Raw genomic sequence first — 21971 nt, forward strand, 5'->3', positions numbered from 1 at the left:
GTGCAGGTAGTGATAAATGTGAAACTATAAATTCTGGAAATAGTGGTAGTAAATAGATAGAAACAAGAGTGGTTCACAGATAAGGATATGAAGTATACTCTCTTTATATTTTGCCAAAAATGAACTTCATATATTTTGTGGACTAGAGAGTTGTTTTAAAGGAAACACATTCATACCCAGTTGCCTGCAGGAATTGTCTGTATTAAATTATCAATAAAATATTTTAATTGAAACATAAATCATTACTACCTTACATATTTCCTTCTTTGCATTGTTTTATAAAATATCTCAGATAAAAGGAAATAATGGTTTCCTTTTTATTTAAAGTTTCCAATGTAAAATATTATATTCTTTCTAATCTTTGGTAACCATTATTTTCAAACGCCCTTATGTACACAGCTGCTATATTTTCAAATAGCATTTATAATTTGTTGAATCACACTCTCTTTATCAAATCTCTTCTTAGACAAAAGCTGAAAAAAGGAAGATAAATGCTTAAGTACATTTGCTTATTTCCTACATTTAACTATACTATATTATTTGATTTATGTCTAAATTAATACCAAAAATTAATGACATAGCACCAAAGAAAAATTTAATTTGTCTCATCAAAGTAATTTTTGATGTCTTAATGAAGGTTTCATTTCCTCCAATCAATTGAACTCAAAGTTCACCAAAAACGTGAAATCATCAGTGTAAGTTCCTGTCTCTTCATTAGATTATAGTTTTGTTTAATAGACTAAAATTTGATGAATTTCTTAATAAAATTTGTTTTCACTTTTAACCAAATAAATTAGGCTAATATTAGTCATGCATTTTAAATTTATCTATGTCACTCTACCTTTTTTTTTTCTTCTTCTAAATTAATAATTGTAGGCAATTTCTTTTAGGTCTAAGGTTTATGATCCTAGATGCAGTTAAACCGCTAAATTTATTTTTTTAAATGTCTTTCTTTATTATATTAATTTGATAGTCATCTTCAGTCCTTCAGCTTTACAAAACACTTAAAAGGTAGGACACAGAGCAAATTAGAGAATTGGTGTTGATGTCAGCTCCCTAAAAAGAACTTTCAAAGGGAGAATATGTATTTGTGGGAGAAATCGTCGGAGGAGTCAAAGAACAGTTTAGAAAAATAATGAGGCCTCCAAAATGTTTATTATTCTTCTCACCCTCAAAGATATTCAAAAATAGAAAGTTGATAAAGAAGGATGGGCAGGAAGGGTTGAAGGAAGGACCAAACCAAGGAGAAAGAGGCCAGCAAAGAGAGGAGAGGAAAAAACAAGACCATAGACTCTGATGGTCAGCACTTACTGATGGTGTCAACTTGAACAAACTTAGCTTCTCTGAGTCTTACCCAAACATAAGCCAATTTTGGATGTACTAATACATTTCACCCTGTAGCAAAGATAGAGAAAATATTTGGAAGTAGCCAACAGTAAGAGGAAAACAGCAACTACAATTGACCTGTGTTCACTATAAGGAATCTCCACTTCCAGCCAATCAATACAGCAAACTCATGTTCTAACGAATGCATTTCTAATCAAATCCTCCCAGAAAAAACCTTCCCTAAGTACAGCTTTCTCTTATACCTTTATTCTTTTCTGGAGTTTGTTACATTTTATGAAATGTGTTTCATGGTATCTTCCCTCTCCTGGGGCTAAACAATTTCATCTCAAAATAGATGTCTTTTTGTGCTAACAAAACAATCCAACCTCTCTCTTTTTGTTCAGTGACTCCATCTTTTTGTGGGAACCTTCATTCCAAACCTCACTGCAATTTTTGATGTAAAATGTCCTTCTAAAGTAAATGTAAGAAACAATTTTATCCTCTTTAATTATTATGAAATATGAGAAATATATTCTGATACAAAATTGGCTAATTAACTATCCATGTCAATAGCCATATACATATAATCACTGCTATGGTAGAAAGTTCATTTTAGAGCTAAAGAGATTCAGATTCAAGTTTGGCTATGCCTCCCTCTCTGTATCCAAATACAAAGAAAACAATGGTTATTTGAGTGTTCTTCTAAAGATTAAATAAAAGAACATGTATACAATTCCTAAGACAGTCCCTGATCTAGTATTGGTGCTTGAAATTATTAATGCCTATTTTCCGTATTAAGGAATAGCAGGGCAAAATTCTATGATAATAAAACAATTCACCATTGCACTGTAGGTCCTGTACACTTTTCAAACAACTTTCCTCTACAAAGAGCAACACTTTACATACAAAAATTGGTCTCTTGTTTCACACAACCTTTAAAAAAATTGATATATATAATTTGTGGTCATTACAAAGAGGAATTTTTCAGGAAATGTTGGGATTGGTCCTAGGAAAATGCACTTTCCCACTGAGGAAAATAACAATATGTTAAATATCACAACTGTACTTTAAATTTCAGAGGTTAGAAAGTTGAAGTTGGTAAACATTTAAATTTCAGTTGTTCCACCTGGAAGCCAATTTTTTACAGCTTCTCTCATTTTCCTTAAAAACACAATTTTCAAACTTAGTGTGCTCATCACCTTTTACATTAAATCCACTGGCTAAGCATTTCTTATAGATGCATTGATTTTAACAATCATAAGGCTTTTCAGGTATGCACATGCACATTTGATGTGTTATTTCTCAAAGCGGAATGTATTGATCATTTAAAGAAGATTGTTATAAATAGAATGTCTCAAGGTATTGAAAAGATGTTAAACTATATAAATCAAGTGTTCACATAAATTTAGCCAATATTAACATGATATCCCCTATATCATCTAATTAGCATTACTAATTTAAAATGTTCTTATTTGCTCAATTAAAGTCTTAGTAAATACATACTTCATTTTTGTAAGGGTTTAATGTAAGTCACACACATTTAAAGTTGGCATATTTTAGTACCATATTGTCTCTTATACAAGTCATTACAATGACAAGGAAAATAGTAAATTCAGGCCAAAAACAACCTGTCAAAAATATTTGTTTAAACTCTAGAACAAAATAAATTACCTTCCTGGTGTGTTTACAATAATGAGAAAACTACTTTCTAACTTTCAAAGTGGCATCCTTGATAAAATGAGATATAATGTGATATAAAACCAGTGATTTTCAGCGTCTCCTCTAATAATGGACAACAAATAAGAGGGCTTATTTTATAAACTTGCATTTTAGACTTCCATTAGGGAGACTTCATAAGAATACATTAGATACATCCCCTCAGATTCAATGATAGATAAAACATAAATAGAAACCAGAAAGAAAGAAATAGGCTCAGAACAAAAGAGAAATAAAATGACACTACAAATCGTAAGTGGGATTGAACCATGGAATTACCCAGTTATTGGTCAGAAAAAGGCAATAGAAATTGGTGTTGTATTGGATCCGAGGTAAAAGGATTTTAAAAGGCTTTTACAATAGGTCCCTAATCCACTGCTTGAAATAAGAAGCTCAGGTGGGTTTCCTTATTTCTGAAAGTAGTACAGTAAACAAAGAAAAAACAAACAAATACTACTTTAAAAAAATTAACATTTATTCATTTTTGAGAGAGACAGGGTATGAGTGGGGGAGGGTCAGAGAGAGAGGGAGACACAGAATACGAAGCAGGCTCCAGGCTCTGAGCTGTCAGCACAGAGCCCAATGTGGGGCTCAAACTCACGAACCATGAGATCATGACCTGAGTGGAAGTCAGATGCTTAACCTACTGAGCCACCCAGGCACTATTTTCAACTACCACCGTCAAGGTGAATGGACCCAGAAAAGCAGGAAGACACAGACTGAGCTATTCAATCTGAAACTATACCAAGAAATCCAGGTATATAGTACCTAGATATGATATATCATTGATTTAGTCTTGGCACAAGAACCCTAAAATTAAACCCTAAAATTTGTTTTTGATTGAACAGTCTAGGGAGAAGACAGAGGGAAGTAGGAAATTATCAGACAGGTAGGGATAAAAGCAAACAAAAGTGAAAAGGAAAAACAACCCTCCAAACATGTCTCTACTGAAATTTTTAGATACATTAAAAAAGACAAACCACACAAATTGCTTATAAGGTCAATAAAATCAACAATTAGAAAATGAATAAACTCCAGAGTAGAAGACAGTCTTATGGAAATAAGCTAATAAGAACTTCAAAGTGTGTATATACACTGAAATTGTTCAATGAGATAAATTGAGGGCAAACTTTCCTTTAATAAAACACAGCAAAATAAAGACAAGCCAAAATGAACAAGAAGAGCAAGGTGTATAGGAACATTAATTACAAATCTTGAGGGGAAGTATAACAACCCAAAACATGGAACAAATGGGATTAACTCTGTACTGAACACAAAGAATGGAATAGTGACTGGGAAAAATGTACTTAAGAATTCATTCAGAGTGTACTTATGAATGTATTAGGAATTCAGCACATGTAGACAAAGACAAAGGAAAGTTAATAATAAACTGGTAGTCTACAGCTAAACTAGCTAGGGTAGTAGTCACTAACTACACGTGACCATATTGAATAATGCCTATATAGAACATTTCCATCATCTCAAAGGTTTTTTTGGACAACACTGCTGTATAAACAATAAATGATGAAATGAGAGTTTCAAATATCCATAAACCAGAATGGAGAGATTGTTGGAGAAGCAATTTTTGAGCAAGTGATTCTGAGCCTTTTGTCATCCTCAGATTGAAAGTAAACTTAAATTTCCAGAAGGCACAAGTAAAAATGAATATAAGCCCAGAGTAACTAATAAATTTTATGATTAAGGAGAAAAGTCTTGAAAGCTCTCAGACAAAATGGCAGAACACTACAAGACACAGTCATTGGGATGGCAGCAGATTTATCAGTAACTGCTAATACCACAAAATTAAGTAGCAATATTGTCAAGATTCTGAAGGAAATTACCTTCAGACTTAGAATTTTATACTCAACCAAACTTTAGTCAAAGAGGAGGGCAAAAAAAAGACATTTCCTAATATACAAAATGTAAAAAGACTTCTGCCCTCAGATCAACACTACAAACAGCAGTTTGTTTGTATTGAACGATGCACTTTTGCAAATCATAATGGTAAGAGTTGGGATGCCTGGGTGGCTCAGACAGTTAAGTGTCCAACTCTGAATTTGGGCTTGGGTCATGATCCTAGGGTCATGGGATCAAGCCCCATGTTGGGCTCCATGTTAAGTGTGGAGCCTGCTTGAGATTCCCTCTCTCCCCCTCCCTCTGAATTTTCCCCTACTTGTACACTGTCTCTCTCTAAAATAAATAATAAGGGGCACCTGGGTGGCTCAGTTGGTTAAGTGTCCACCTTTGGCCAGATCATAACCTTGTGGGCTGTGAGTTCAAGTCCTGAATCAGGCTCTGTGCTGACAGCGCAGAGCCTGGAGCCTACTTCAGATTCTGTATCTCCTTCTCTCTCTGCTCCTCTGCTGCTCATGCTTTCTCTCTTTCTCTCTCTCTCTCTCAAAAATAAATAAATATTAAAACATTTTAAGATAATAATAGTAATGGTAACAGTTAAGATATAAAGCATGTGTTGTATGTCAACCTAATTAACTCAGTTATTCCTTAAAAAACAAACAAAATAAATAAAATAAACCCTTTGAGGCTGGTGCTGCCATGTTTCTATTTCATAAAAAAAAAAAAGAAAGGAAGATATTAAGGCATAGTCATTCATCCAATATATTGTGAAGCTGCAATTCAAACAGACATTGTAGCTCCACAGATAATTCTCTTTACAACCATGTTATTTCATTAGAAACCCAGAGGTCAAGGCTTAAAGAAAAAAGAAAAGAAAACAAGAAATGAAAAATTAAGATTTTCAGAAACAAAAAACTTAGAGATGTAAAAAACAAGAATAGTAAAATAATAATACCAACAAATATATTCCATGCCATTTGAAACCTTAGACGAAGATATCACATCATGCTGCATGAAATTATAAATTATTAAAACTGACTCAAGGAAAGGAATAGAACATTTGAAATGGTTTCTATTAGTCAGGATTCTGACAGAAACAGATAACACAGGAATAGGGTTAAGGGCAGGTAATTTGCTAAAGAGTCTCTGCAGAGAGAGAAGGCAGAGGTAAGGCAACCAACCTCAGTGGAAAAGCCCACAGCACATAGGCACAGTGGGAACCTGCTAGCACCTCTAGCTGGAAAGGAGAGGATCTGTTTGGCCAGGATTCAGAGAGAACATAGAGAACAGTGGGAGGGGATATGGCTGAAAATATATCAAACAAAAAGATATAGAACAGAGAAAAGTAGAAAATGGATCTACAGAAGAAGTAGAAAACAAGCATATATAACTAATAGTCATTGAAAATTTGATTTGGTAAGTAAAGTTATTCCCCTTTAAAAAATATGTGAGTCATATGTTTTTTATAGGCACATTTCAAAGTATGTACAAGGAAAAGACAGTAATTACTCTTTACAAAGATATAGATAGACATAAGGAAAGCTACCAAACTCATCTTAACAGATTTGTATAACCTTGATTCCAAAACTAGACAATGAAAGAAAAGAAAATACCACAAGTCAAAATTAGTTAGAGGTAAAAAATATGTATATGATACCTATTTATCAAGTGTCAGAGGAATTTAAGGGAAAATCCATTAAAATACAATTGCCTACGTTAACACATAAACAGAATACAATTCTCTCAATAGGTACAGAAAAATATTTTTTTTTTCAAAATGTCACTCTCAGTTTTTATTCAAACACTTTGGAAATTGGGAATAGAAATAACTTTAGCTAGATGAAGTTTATTAAAAACAAAACAAAGACAGCAATAATTGCAATGTCCCCAACAGAAGTCAATGCTCATAAACGGATTTTATTTTAAATCATGCATATGTGACCAGGTATTTCAGTGGCTTTTATTTTGTATTATCCTTATTTTTGTAGGAGTCTGAAAGTCATTTTACAATCTTAAAGGACATTTGTGTTTCTTTTCTATTTATATATTACTAATTTTCCGTTAAGATATAGTTCATTTTTCTAATTTCTAGAAGTCACGTAGTGAGAATAACTTCTAGTCAATGATGTCTAGATTTTGAATGATAAGAAAGACTCCCTCAAACTAAGGAGTTAGAGGAATTTTCTCATCTTTCCTTCTAAGAATGCTTACGTATACTTTTTACATGTGAAGCTTGGAGTCATTTGGTATTTTTCTTGATCTTTGTGGAATGAATCCAACTTTTTCCTTTCAATATTTCCATCCATTGTTTTCTTCTCATTTATTAAAAAGCCCATCTTTACCCCCATGAAAGTTAGTTGCTGACTTTATCCTACATAAAATTGCCATGTCATATCAAGGTGAGCTTATTCCAAAGCTGCTCTCTTCCTACCCACCTTCCACCCCTGACTAAATTAAAAATATGCTTGAGCCCCTGGGCACATAAAGGAAAGGAAAAGGAGGGAGATTTTTGATACAAGGATAACTAAGGAAGGAAAACTGTATGCATGATACACTGTGTTGTACAGTTGGCACATGTACATGTTGGCAGTAAGTAAGAAAACTGGAATTCAGGTACAGAGTGTACTTCAATTTGCTTCAAAATTCTTTATATTTGTTTTTATAATATCATACTTGAAGCAAATATAGCAATGCTTACAATCTTTTTTAATTTTTGAGGTAGCTACATAGGTGTTTATTCATTTTTGATCTTTTATAATGTTTTCACAAAATTTCTCAAAATGAAAATAAAGATTCAAAACAGAGGCAGATGAGGAATTCTAGTCTTTGTTAAAGCAAAGAAGTCAAGGAGGGACTGGCTAGGAGATGGGTTCCTGCTGGAAACGTATGCTTAGGCAGATAGGGCCCTGTAAGAGATGGGCACTTTCACTCCTGAATCTTTTAAGACACGTTGTCTGGCAGGTATTGCTGGGCCAGGCCCATTTATTGTCTTTATAGAAAGTGCTAACACTAATGGGACCAGCCAAACTGAGAGCAAGGTAACTCAGCAGGGGTTTGAATTTGTACTCTGCTACTTTCTACTGTCTGACCTTGATTCAGATGAAGGAGGTGGGCTACAAAAGTTAGAGAAATTCTTCCGTAGAAATGTGTTAATAGTTTGGGTTTTAATGGGATTTAAATGTTTAGTGTTTTATAATTTCATGATTAAAAAAAATGACCTGTATTAATAAGAGTATAGTCACCAATTTGGGTAATGAATTTATTTTCTTGATAGGTCTGTATTTCAGGACTATATGTTTACAGAGATAAATAAATGAATAAATAAATAATCCACTGTGGGACTAAAATCTTCCTAGATAAATGACCTCTGTACGGTTACCATCACTCAGACATTTTTAAGATGTCTTACTAATTTAAAAACCACTTTCTGTATGGTCTTGTGAAGAAGTTTTTTAAAGAATTTTAATTTGGTATCAAATATTAGATATAAAGAACAAATTTTTAAGTACTTTCAATTTAATATGTGTTGAGCTAAAAGAAATCTTTGAGTCTTATCAGCTATTTCTTCTATATTTGAAACATATTTAGGTTTTATGTTGCAGTTTCAATGGGGAGGAATCCCAATGGACAAAATTCAAACAGAATGTCAGCTACTAAACCGTTTATAAACTGTGAGGAGATTATTTGTATGTTGTCTTGGTTTATATCCACAAAAATCAATATATACTTAAGAGTAATACTACTTAAACTTTTAATTATCGAACAAGCATAATGAGGAGGGTTGTTACAAGTATTTTAACAAAAATTCAGCTCTATGAGAGAACATTCTGTGACCTTCCGTTTCTTAATGCAATGATTGCATAAACACTTTTACTGAATAATCACTGTTTTGGGGTGCCTGGGTGGCTCAGTCAGTTAAGAGTCCGACTTCAGCTCAGGTCATGATCTCACAGTCCGTGAGTTCGAGCGCCGCGTCAGTTTCTGTGCTGACAGGTCAGAGCCTGGAGCCTGCTTTGGATTCTGTGTCTGCCTCTCTCTCTGCCCCTCCCCTGCTCATGCTCTGTCTCTTTCTGTCTCAAAAATAAATAAAAACATTGAATAATCACTGGTTTTACACAACACATGAATATACTGTTTTCACACAGCACCTGTGTATTCTTTTGATATTACTATAGAAAGAGCACATAACACACTTGATATGAGAAGATCTCAATGAATACGCTTTAATTTTATATTTTTATTTTATTTATAAGCAATGCTTATACTGCACTGAAATTTTCATAGAATGTGATGTTCAAATTTCAATATTTAAAAACCATGCTATTATTAAACAACTCAAAGCAGGGGCTAGGAAGGTGGTAGTAAAGTGATATAAAAATTATAAAAGGATATTTTAAAAATAAATACTTATTAAATACTTCTAAACATTTAACATGCCAGGACTGAGGATTTGCCACTTATTATTTAAAAAAAACTATACTTGAAAATCAATGCATAAATAAATTTTGCGAGTATTCTAAAGTTATTCTGATGATGAGAAAACTTTGGAACAATGTCATTTATCTTTCCATTTAAAGGGAACATTTACTCAATTTTATGTACTTTGAAAAAGCCAATGTTTTAAGTACCAAATCAACTGCATACAATTAAGAACATATTTTAAGATATTGCTACACTTTTGGTAAAATTTTATTACGGAGATACTTATAAAAACCTACCATTTTGTAGAGCATTACATTCTGTTAAAAATACCCATTAGTGATACTTAAACATTATCCTAGAAATTGCCTGGTAAAATATAAAAAGTAAAATGTAAATGCTGCCTAATGTATAAGCTCATTTCATTAAATGATTTCAGTGTGACATGTTGTGAGAAATGGTTACCTGAAGAGCTAAGTATATTAAAGTAGTCCCATTCTTTTAATGTATTTAACATACATTTTCTTTGAGTTCAAACTTAACTGTAATTGTACCATGCTTAAATGATCTAAACCATCATTGTATATGGCAACTACGTTCATCAAGATTTTTCTAGATTTTCACTAATTCCTCTTTCTTAGAATCTGATTTACTATTGTTTTGAAAGGTACAAGAATTGGGAGGAAATCGACCTTGTTAATGAATTGCTCTTAAAATTTAAATTACTGAATTCAATCTTCTTTCAAGTTTGCTGTTTGTAACATTAAAAAATATATTGTTGGGGCACCTGGGTGGCTCAGTTGGTTCAGTGTCTTACTCTTGATTTCAGCTCAGGTCATGGTCTCATGGTTTGTGACACTGAGCCCCACGTTGGGCTCTGTGCTCTCAGTTTGGGATTCTCTCTCTTCCTCTCTCCACCCCTCCCCCACTTGCTCTTTCTCTCTCTCTCTCAAAATAAATAAACATTTTTTTTAAAGTAAAGTATATTACTCTATCTCTCTCTCTCTCTTAAAAGTATTTTGTTATTATCTGATGGTTGGTAATTCTCTATGAAGACACCTTGATTTACGAAAATATTTGGTCCATCCAGTTAACAATGGGTCCATTGTATATATAAATCTATTTTTTCCAAACTCTTCTTTGTGAATTTCCTTCTCTAGCCTGTTCAAGGACAGTTGCAGGTGTGCCAAAAAGCACTGAGCCTTAGCACATCCTTGATGGATTTCACAAGTCCATCCTCTCCAAAACAAGGGTAATTCAGATTTAATTTCTTGACATGAAGCAACATTATAATATGCTTTGAATAATTTTTAGGTGTTCTGTCAATTAGAGAGCTTAGAGTCACTGATTATATAAGCTAGATGTTACTAATTACAAAACCTTCCAATGGTAATTAAAAATCTATTATAATTAATGGCAAAATGTTAAAAGGAGTCGGTTATCTCAGCAATTGGAGCATTTTACATAAATTAGTACACTATACATCCCATTACCAGTCTAAAAGGATTAAAAATCATCTTGTGGAAAGGTACTGTGGTTGTATTTAATGAAAATTGGGTGGAGAAATGAAGTAAGCATCTGAATAATTAAGTGCCTTATTCTTGAACTCTTTGCAAAATATTCAGATACTTAGGATACTTTTCAATATATATGCACATTTACATAAGTTTTGAATTTCATTTCAACATCTAAATGCAAACTTGTATTTGTTATTTTGAGTAATTTAAATTAATATACAATTTGCTTAATCATGAAGCCCATGCTTTCATTTACTTTTTACATATCTGTACTTTCAATCAATTCTCAGGGCCACACAACTTTCATGTTATATGGGTAAAGTCCTTTAAAATTTTACAATTAAAAAAAATCAATAAGGATCATTTAGTAATAATAAAACATAACTAACATCCATATCCTATGAGACTGGCAAAGAGACCATTGACTCTGTCCAAGAAAATTGTGAAAAAGATTAAGGAATAATTTATTCAAGGTTATTGAAATAAAGGAGGGGGATCAAATTCCACTACCTTGAAACAAAAGGTGGGAGTTTTACGCACTAGGGTGAGCTTGTGGAAATGTACTGGAAAATTTAGGGCTTGGGGAGAAAGTAGGGCCTTACCTTTTTTGATGATTACATTTTAGAGGGATAGAGCCCAGGTCTTTGAAAAATACATTCCTAGGTTGTAAAAGTGGCAAGAGGCAGGGAGAGAGTTTTCACCTGAAAGGAGCAGAGAAGCAAGTTTTAATTGCAAGTATTCTAAAATAAATGATCTAAGAAAAGGGAGGTCAGGGACCTAGAGTCAGGAAGAAACCTTTCTAAAGTTTAGTCAAGCTGAGGGAACATTAAGGGCATCTTGGTTAACTCTGAATATTTATAATTTCTCTAACTTAAAATAATATTTGAATTTCTCTCTATAGAATAGAGTCAATTTCTTATCTGAGTGAGAATCAGCAATCGTCCAGCTAATTTACAAGCTGTAACCATCTTGACAATCACATAGGTGTGTTGCATTTTTTGGAAAAGAAAGTCATTAACTTATAAATTTCTATTTCAAAATGAATAATTGGGCCAAAATTAGCCAAACAAAATGTGTGAACCCCGATAGGGAAGGCTATTCTCATCTCTTTCACATTTTTCCCTGAGATTAGTACACATTAAAAATAAAAATAATATAGGGGCACCTGTGTGGCTCAGTTGGTTAAGTGGCCTACTCTTGATTTCAGCTCATATCATGATGTCACATTTCTTGGGTTTGAGCCCCGTGTCTGCACTGTGTCAGCAGAAAGCTTGCTTGGAATTCTCTCTCTCTCCATCTCTTTGACACTGCCCCCCACTTGAATGCACATGCACGCACATGCTCTCCCTCTTTGTCTCTCTCTTTCTCAAAATAAATAAACTTAAAAAAATAAAAATAATATTGGCATTTTCTGAAATAAATAATATAAAATAGTAAACAGATCTTAACTTCCATAATTGCTTTCCTATCAATAGAGGTAAAGCCCAGAAAATTATGTAATTTCAAAACAAGAAAAATTTCAGTGGAAAATCTGTGCAAGAATATTGTTATGAAGATCAAGTTTAGTTTTTGAGTTCTAATATATTCACTGCTTCTATAATTTCTCAATCAATAGTTCACTTATGGTATAATCTTTGTAATGAAGATATGAGTAACCTTGGCTACCATATTACTAATATGTATTAGTAGAAGTCTCTAATTGATTTAATATCTTTAATATTTTTGGATGTTCTTATGAAGAAAGTATTTAAAATAAACACAGCATACAGAAAACACTATGAACCTTTCCCAGTAAAGAGTCACAAAGATAATATATATGAAAGTCACAAGCCAGATCATTTTTGTTTTCTCTTAACCCAGACATGTTCTGATTCTTTCACATCGCCTTTTTCCATTGTCATAAAATGTGCTACTTAAATACAGCATCAAGAAATTATTTCTGAAATGAAAATACATGATCTTCACTCAAGCACAGCAAGAAAATATGATTGATTTACTGTAACTGCCTCTTGTGAGGGAAGGTCAGATGGAGAAATAAATACAAAGTTGTTAGAAAAGGAGAAAACTAGAGCAAAAGAAAGAAAATGTTTGTAACATTTCATTAGAACTTTCATCCAAAAATTAAGAGCTTGCCAAAACAAATTGATACTTAGAAAATTTATAACCATGTTTTAATTTAATTTTGTTGCCAAATTTATTTGTTAAAATTATTGTGGAGATAGGATGTTCACATTTATGTGAGAAAATTTTTCCAATATTTTAAAAACTGAAAATCAGTAAGAAAGCCATGTTATACCTTATTGCTCACAAAGAAACAGAATTATCTTATAATATAGAAGTTATACATTAAAGAACTTTTCTTCATTAAAGATTTCAAACTTGCATTTTAGCTACTTTTAGTAACAACCATGTTTATTGATTCTGTTACGATTAATTACTGTCACAGAGAAGAGCATAATCAATGCTTTAGATGGCCCCTTTTAAAGTTTGCTCACATAAAAACACATAGGAGATGACCAACACCAAACTGAAATTATTTAACATTTACTGGTCATATTGTGCCTCATATTTTCTCATTGTATTATGTAACTAAAGGAGTTTTAGCTGTTCTTCAAGTTGACCATAATTATCAGCATAACTCAGAAATTTTACCTTACCTAAAATGTCTAAGGTGGATTACAGTTATAAAACCTTCCTCAAGCAACTTTATGAAAGACATTAACAAAAATTTCATAAAATTATTTCCTCTGAGTTAAATCTGGTGAACCTAGAGACTAGAAATACAGTTAAAACAGTGATTTCTATGCTGATGATTAACTGTGTTGAGTGTTAGAATCACCTGAGGATCTCTAAAAATTCCCAGTACCATGTTTGCATTCAATACCAATTAAATCAGAATATCTGGAGGCATCGATATTCTTTAAAGATTCTCAAGTGGAATAAATATGGAATAAAGTATGGAGAACACTGAGTCAAATGGCATTTAGCCTGGCATCAGGAAAAAGAATCAAACTTCTCAACACAGAGTGTTAAAATCACCTATATTTGGATGTAGTGACACACACACATTTTTTGCAGTATGAAATTATAAACTGAGTGACTGATGAATGAGGAAGCTACTAACTGTTTTGAGGAAATAAATGAGATGAATTGAAAGTTCTCTGACTCTCAGTTCTTGATAATCCAAATGCGACCAGTTTTTACATTTACAAACAGCATCTAGAGGCTACTGTGTATCAGGTCTGCCAAATTCCACGCAGATTCTCCTCTAATCCCTTTTCCTTTCATATATAAATCCAGTCAGCAAGAGCATGTTGAACTGCCTTATTCTGGTGTGGTTTTGTCTTGTTACATAAACTTCTCTTTAAGACCATCATAAACATGATACAAGGTTTGACAAGTTATAAAACTTTGAAAAGAGTTTAAAAATAATCAACCGGATTAATTTATCATGTTTCGAGAGAGAACAGTATAAAATGACCTAGTTTTCAGAACCTTGCATTTCAAAATTATTACCCATAAAAGTGAATAAAAATGATCTGATTGGAATATAAGGAAAGGTTTAATAAAAGGTACAGTCCAAAATCAAGGGTAAAGCTTAAAATTTCTGTGCTTTCTCTGAGAAATGAGAGACTGTTTTGGCAGGTGTGTCCTAAATCTCCAGACCTAAGATTTATCTCTCAAATGTATTGAAATTTTTAAGCCTCATATGAACATCACCATACAGTATGATAGGATTATATTGTAGTGCTGTGTTCATCAGTACAAGTCAGTTGCTACTCTCACTGGTTTACCAAAATACACCTTCATCTGTGGGGATACAGGAGTTGTAAGGTGGCAGTGGAGAGAAGTGCTGTGTTGCTCCATCCTGTCATTCGGGCCCAATCCTTCCCATCCCATGGCTTCTCTATCGGTGAGTTGCCTTCCTCCCTTGGCTCTTCTGTTTCCAGCTGTGAGATTAGGGACAGACAGTGTGTGGAGCATCACAAGGAAGTGTTACATGCTGCCATTTATGGAAGTGTAATAGATTCCTCCTTCTGTTTTCTATTGGTGAGATCTCAGTCACGTGACCTCACTTTACTGCAAAGGCACTGGGGAATTAGTTGTTTAAAAGAAGAGGAAAGATGTGGATTTCTATCCTTCTAGTTACCAAATATCCTTTCATTCCATTCATTCCTATCCATGAAATACCCCAAACCCCTCTCCAAGAGAGTCAATACAAAATCACAATTCGTTAATACATTAAAGTCTGAGATCTCCAGACATTATAGCATATTGTCCATTGTTCTCGCTGGTTCTTGACTTGGCTTGGGAAAGCTCTACTTGTCTCTTAAACTCTTTGTCCTTGTCCATGTCTTAAGTACAGACACCGATCCTGCATGGCTTTTGCAGCCTGTTTCTTAGAAAGGCAAGCTTGGAGTTGCAGTTTGTGCTATAGATTTATCAGTTGAAGGGAGATTCCTTAAAGTACTAGGAGACTCCTATTTAGTCCCCATATGACTGTACAGTAACTATATTCAAATTCTTTCTTAACCATATTTGCTTTCTCACACCCAAGTTCCCCTTTCTCAAAATTAAGGGCAACAACCTGGTGACTATTAAAACGTGATAGATTTTGATAGTCATACCCTTAATCTAAACCTGTTCCAGAACTGAGTTACTTTGTTTAACTAAGAATCTTACTTGGTACTTGTGGTTGAAAGACTTTTTAAATTCTCCTCACTCCCTTGTTTTTTAATGTTTGGGGTTTAGACAGTAGACTTTCCAACCTTAAAATATCAAAATTTCTGGATTTTTTTTCTATTCTCTTTCATTTAATGCTGCCATTTTGGCTTATTCCTTCCTAAACTTACCTTGTTTGGGTAGTACATTGCTCAGTATAGTCAATAACCATAGCCAACAGATACCAATAACATTCTTTTTACCAACTTCTTTTTCTAAAGGTGGAACCCAGTAGATACATGACTTCTTATTTACTGTTTTATTAGATGTCTGAAACTGACTGCTACTGTTGTTCAGCTGTCCAGCCTCCTGTACCTGCTCCCTCACCACCCAAATCTAGCCTGCTAAGCCAGTTATTGCATATTAGAATTTCAATTGAAAAATCATTCTACTGCAAGGTACTAATTAAAATCTATATCAGATAGTTTAAGTGACAGTAATTGTTGAAACAACCTTGGAATCTCAGAAGCTTGTTTCTTTCTCATCCACATCACCATCTATTGGGCATTGGTGTTACAAGGGAATGAGGGGTCGGTCTTCTGCTCTATGTGGTCTATCAGCCACTCAAGTCTCTTTCATATTGTGGCTCTGGCATCATCAAAGGCTCAGTGATTTCCAATAGAGGCTTCACCTCCAACTGGCACAGAAGGGAAAAGAAAGAGAGGACTGGAAGAGGTGAACATCACTTCTGCCTACAATCACTTGTGTAGAACTAAGTCACTTTAAATTTAGCTTTAAGCTAACTTCAAAGGACCAAACACAATGTCCATTGGTATTTCCCAGAAGAAGAAATAAATTATAAATATTGCTAAGCTGTAGAATTGTCTCTCTCAATTATCATCTATTTCAAATCATTATTTTGATGTGAGTAAAGATAAAATAATATATAAATTAATTATATAATCGTATATAAAAAGGGATTTTATAAATTGTTCATTAAAGCCACCACGCATACAACGTATCTTCATTATCATTGGCTGAACTTAAATTTGCCAGCTAAAATATAGGATGTCCAATTAAATTTGTATTTCAGATAAACAATAAGTAATTTTTAGTAAAATATTCCCCAAAATTGCATGGGGCCAATTTCTATTAAAAAAAAAATCATTGCCTATCTGAAATTTAGATTTTATTGGGCCCCCTTATTTTTATTTGCTAAATCTGTCAATGCTTGACAGAACACTCTAGTTTTTTCTATTATTATTATTGTAAGGTATGCTCAGTGATATCAGTATGAATTATGGAAAGTATAAATAACGTTTTTCCTCAATTACCTTTAAACAAACAAACACTGCTTTGAGCCAAAGTATAAAGTCTCAACTACTATTTGCTATTTAAATCTAATTTATGTGTGCCTAGAAGCTTTATTTATAACTAGTCTTTAGTGTTTTATGAGATTTGATGTTTTAATTAAATTTCAGTACAAACACCTTAATATTGTGCTATGTTGATTTCATTTCAGTGTATGAGTTCTGCTTTGTTAGGAGAAAAATTTGCAGAGAACCGCAAATTATCAGGCTTAACATAAATTAAGAAGTGCTGGCATCTTCACTGATCTTCAAACCAAGAACTGCCCATAAAATGGTTCTGCCGAGATTGGATTGCTCCTACATGCTCCCTCAGTGATTTTTATATTTTAATAAGACCGTTCATTGTAGTTAGCTACTCGTGTTAGAGCCATTAGATATTTATATGAAATAGCATATCATTATCTCAGTTGCATGCTGAACCATTTGGGATGCTTTTAAGTTAGGGTGATTTTTTTTTCCCCTGTCTTAATTTTGTGCACACTAGTGCTGATGTGCCTGCTCAGCTTTATTTCTGTCTTCAGGTTCTTTATCCTATTTTTCAACTTTATTGTGTTAAAGTGTTTGATGAACAGTATAGCTGACTGCTAGATAGGAGTAGCCTCAAAAACAGTGATTTAAAAAATTTACTGTCTTGAGAGGCAGACAGGAGTTGATATCCCAATTCCTTTATCTTTCTCTTTCAAAAGTGTAAAATTCCAGCAGGGTACATTCACTCACATCCCCAGATCTCTTCACATTCAACATGAGGGACCTAATCACAGAAGTGATGATTTGGACAGTGTGAGACCATAAGAACCTATATTAAGAGGAATATAGGGGCGCCTGCGTGGCTCAGTTAGTTGGGCATCTGACTTCAGCTCAGGTCATGATCTCATGGTTTTTGAATTCAGGACCTGTGTCAGGCTCTGTACTGACAGCTCAGAGCCTGGAGGCTGCTTCAGATTCTGTGTCTCCCTCTCTCTCTGCCCCTTCACTGCTCATGCTCTGTCTCTTTCTCTCTCAAAAATAAATAAGCATTTAAAAATTTTAAAAAAAAAAGGAATATAGACAGTATGTAAAGCCAAAAAGCAAATACAACACAAGCTCATAATTATTAGTGTGATAAAATCAAAGCTGGATCTAGCACAATTGTGTGATTTTCTTTGTTGCAATTTGAACCTATAGAACGGTCTAGGTTATATAGCTCCTTAACTTATTATTCCCATGTAATAAAGTATGTATGAGATATAAATTGGGTTTTATCAAAGCTTTACACTTATCTTGTAACTGGTCTGGGAGTGAGTGGATTGGCTTTGGATTAAGTAAACAGAAAATTCCTCCTTCTTCTCCTTTATCTATTATTTGTTATCCATGAAGTTCCATTATCTCAATTTCTTTTATTCTTTATTTTTTGTTTCAGCTGGTCTAGTCAGCACCTCCATTGGATTAAAATAATTTTTAGACCCCATGCATGTTACTTTATTCCATATGCCTTCTTTATATTTACTGTGAATGGTAGCCTAGAATTTTTTATTCAGTAAATAAACATTTAATAAGCATATATTATATTTAAGTATTAAGTGGTTAGAATTCAAATGTAAAATCCAGAGTCCATCTCTGTCCCTAATGAGATCACAAACCGTGTGTGTGTGTGTGTGTGTGTGTGTGTCTGCAGTAATTCCTCTTCTTTATCACTGGACTGTCAATGATTTTATGATGTTAATTTTATAGACCAGAAAAAAACCTCATCCTCCCCAAATTTAGATGTTTATATAGTATTATTAATTTTTATTTTTTCTAACTATACAACCAGAAGAATAGTATTACTTTTTGAAATGAATATCATGGTATAATAAAGGGCATTTTGAAATTGAAAATGAAGAAAATGTCATAGTTCAAGTGGGGCCTCTTAAAAGCGATAAGTTTAGTTTTCAAAAAAGCTTATTATATTGCTCTCATATGTCTTATTTCACTGGAGACAGTGAAATCCCTGCCCTGTCAGGTTTTTGCAAACCACTCCTCCTTGCAAGTTTATAAAGAATTAAATAATCTGATATTTTATCTATTAAAGTGTATTTAGAGTTAACTTTAAAGATGGAGAAAATAATTCAAGGGGAAACAAAACCTTAAGACAAATCTGTATTCTTAACTCTGGAAGGAGATAGTTGGTCTTAATACAGAGAAAGACTGGTTTCTAGAGGGAGCAAGTGAGACAAAGAGGATTATGTCAAAGGGATATGGGGCAATGCAGACTGTTGTATGGGTCAGATGGACCACTTGCTGAAGCAGAATATTCACAAGAAGTGGAAAAGAGTAACAATAACTTGCATCACATTTTGCCTTTTATACTCTGCTTTATTTTACTCCATTATACTTACTGCTCTCCACATTATATCATATCCTTATTTTATACAACAGATATCCATTGAGGCTTCATTAATGCTTCATTAATGTTTGGGCCTTGGGATAAAATAAGACAACAGAACAAAAATGTCTACCTTTATGAAACTTCTATTCTAGTTTCTGTTTGTTTATCTTCTCAACAAATAACAACAGCCCTGTAGAAGCAGGGGCCTTGGTTCTTTCTCAACCTACTATATATAACCACGTTTGTAGCCTGACCATTGCATAGTAAGTGCTCAGTAACTTTTAGTGAAGGAGGAAATGAATCAAAGTAGCCCAAACCTTCTACAAGATGTCGTAGACTTTGGGACATGGCAGGTCAGGGCTAAGAAGTTCACTTTTTTGAAAGGTATTCCTTATATGGTATGAGTGTAAAGTGAAAAACAACAAAGGCCAATGCCCTGTTGCAGTAAGAAAGGTGAGAGATGGGGAGCTTTTCTCATGAATCAATGTTAGGATTTATCATTTATGCTCTTTGCACGAGAGAAATACCGGCAAAAGCCACTGGTGGGTCTATCTAGCAGGGCAGTTAGAGAATCCAGTAATGTGGAGCCTCAGGCACACTGGGAATACGAGCTGCTGCTATTCCAGTGGACTGGGAGTCCATAAGGCCATAAAAACAACATAAAATATAATGGCAGCCTATGGGATAGATTAGGAATTACAGCTATCTGTCTGCACTCTCTTTTGTATTAAAAGAAAGAAGTTTTGTGTGGGGGCTATAAGTTCTAGTAGAGAAGCTGGTGGTGAGGAGGTATTGCTATCTCGTACCCTAACTGAACACTTAAACTGATGTTCTCAAGAAAACATCTGTTACAAAATGAACATGTTTATCTTGTCTATGGGACTATGAAACTAAATTTACATCCCAAAACACACACTTCACTTCAACTAGCCTTTTTCAGAAAAGTCTGGGCCTAAGTTTTCTTATAGACTCAATCAGCTCTTTTGGAAACAACGATGCCTCTTTACCTTGGCAATGATGGCAGTGATAAAGAGAAGGAGAATGATAAATCTATAAAACCCTGATCTTTGTGTGCATGAAAAAAAATGTGCTACAGGGAGAGAATCACTATCATAAAATGGACAAAGATGAAAAGCAGCAAAATGATTTAAGTAAAAACTAATGGCAAAGACTTGAGAAGCTGTTTAAAAATTCAGTTAACCCAGGATTCAAAGTTTGAGAAGTGAGGGGATTCAAGCATACTGATGACTGATTATATACCCGAGACTATGCTAGACACCTTATGTGCATAAATCAACACATCTCATAGTCATTGAGGTGAACATGATTACTTCTACAACATAGTGATTTAAGAAAGAAAGAAAGAAAGAAAGAAAGAAAGAAAGAAAGAAAGAAAGAAAGAAAGAAAGGAAAGAGAAAAAAGAAAAGAAAAGAAAAGAAAAGAAAAGAAAAGAAAAGAAAAGAAAAGAAAAGAAAAGAAAAGAAAAATCCTTGAATGACTCGCCTAAAGCCACATAGCTAATAAGAAGTGCAGGCAGGATTTAAATCAGGTAGTCAAATGACCCTTTTAATCCATTTCCTGTAAATCACATTTTGGTATCAATAGAAAAAAATGTCCCACATCTCTGGGTTATAGTAACTTATTGACATCAAATAACAGATTTTCAAAGATGTTGGAAGTATTTTTATTTTCTTTTAAATGTTCATTTATTTATTGTGAGAGAGAGAATGCATGCATGAGTGGGAGAGGGGCAGAGAGAGAGGGAGAGAGAGAATCCCAAGCAAGCTCCATGCCTCACGCAGAGCCGGTCACGGGGCTCGACTCACCAATTGTGAGATCGTGACCTGAACTGAGATCCAGAGTAGGTTGCTTAACCAACTGAGCCACCCAGATGCCCCTGGAAGTATTTTAAAGTAAATATAATACATATGACTCTCAATATATTCTCTTTGCTCCTAATTAAGTACAGAATGACTTGAAAATCATATGTACTAACTATAGGCAAGCTGCTCCCCTAATATTAATTAAGGCCTTTGTTTCAGTCATTTTAAATAAGGGCTAAACCATCTTGTTTTACAAGTTAGGAGAAATTAGACTAACAAGAAATTCTGAAGAGCTCAAATCTACTTGATACAATTTGAAATACTACCACAAAAAGAATGAAATATAACTGGAGTTATTAAGATTAACACTCAGAGACAATTCTCTATCACAGTTGTTAACACATTGGAGTTCAAGGGTGGATGTGGAACTGCTGTTCTGGAAACTTTTTAGCATGCATCAATATGTGAGGGATGATTTTTGACATTTTACGTCACTGAATTATCTTAACTTTGCCTTGTGCTTGTACTTGCATATTTAATTTACTATCAGAGACATTTTATTCTGTGCTCTTAATGTCCCTATCTATTCTCCCTGCTATCACCCTAGGTCTAATGCATTGATATGCTTGCTACTTTTCCCTCTATCTGAGTCTGCTCTCCCTCTCTAGCTCTTCTCCCATTCTCTCCACATAGTACACTCATTCAATGATTCCTCTGAATTCATCAATTTTATCAAGTCACTTGACTGCTCTGAAACCAGTAGCTTATGGCTTCTCACTGCCTACAGCTCAATTTGTGCAAGGCGCTGGGTGAGAACAGAAAAAAAAAGTGGGGTTCACTGGTCAAATAATTAGAATACTGGGGATTTTATTCCATGAATTCTCAGAACCTTTGAAAGGACAAAATATGCAGTTATTCCATCCGATTTGGCTGTAG

The sequence above is a fragment of the Acinonyx jubatus genome, chromosome A2, assembly GCF_027475565.1.
Source record: "Acinonyx jubatus isolate Ajub_Pintada_27869175 chromosome A2, VMU_Ajub_asm_v1.0, whole genome shotgun sequence".
NCBI classification, from domain to species: Eukaryota; Metazoa; Chordata; class Mammalia; order Carnivora; family Felidae; genus Acinonyx; species Acinonyx jubatus.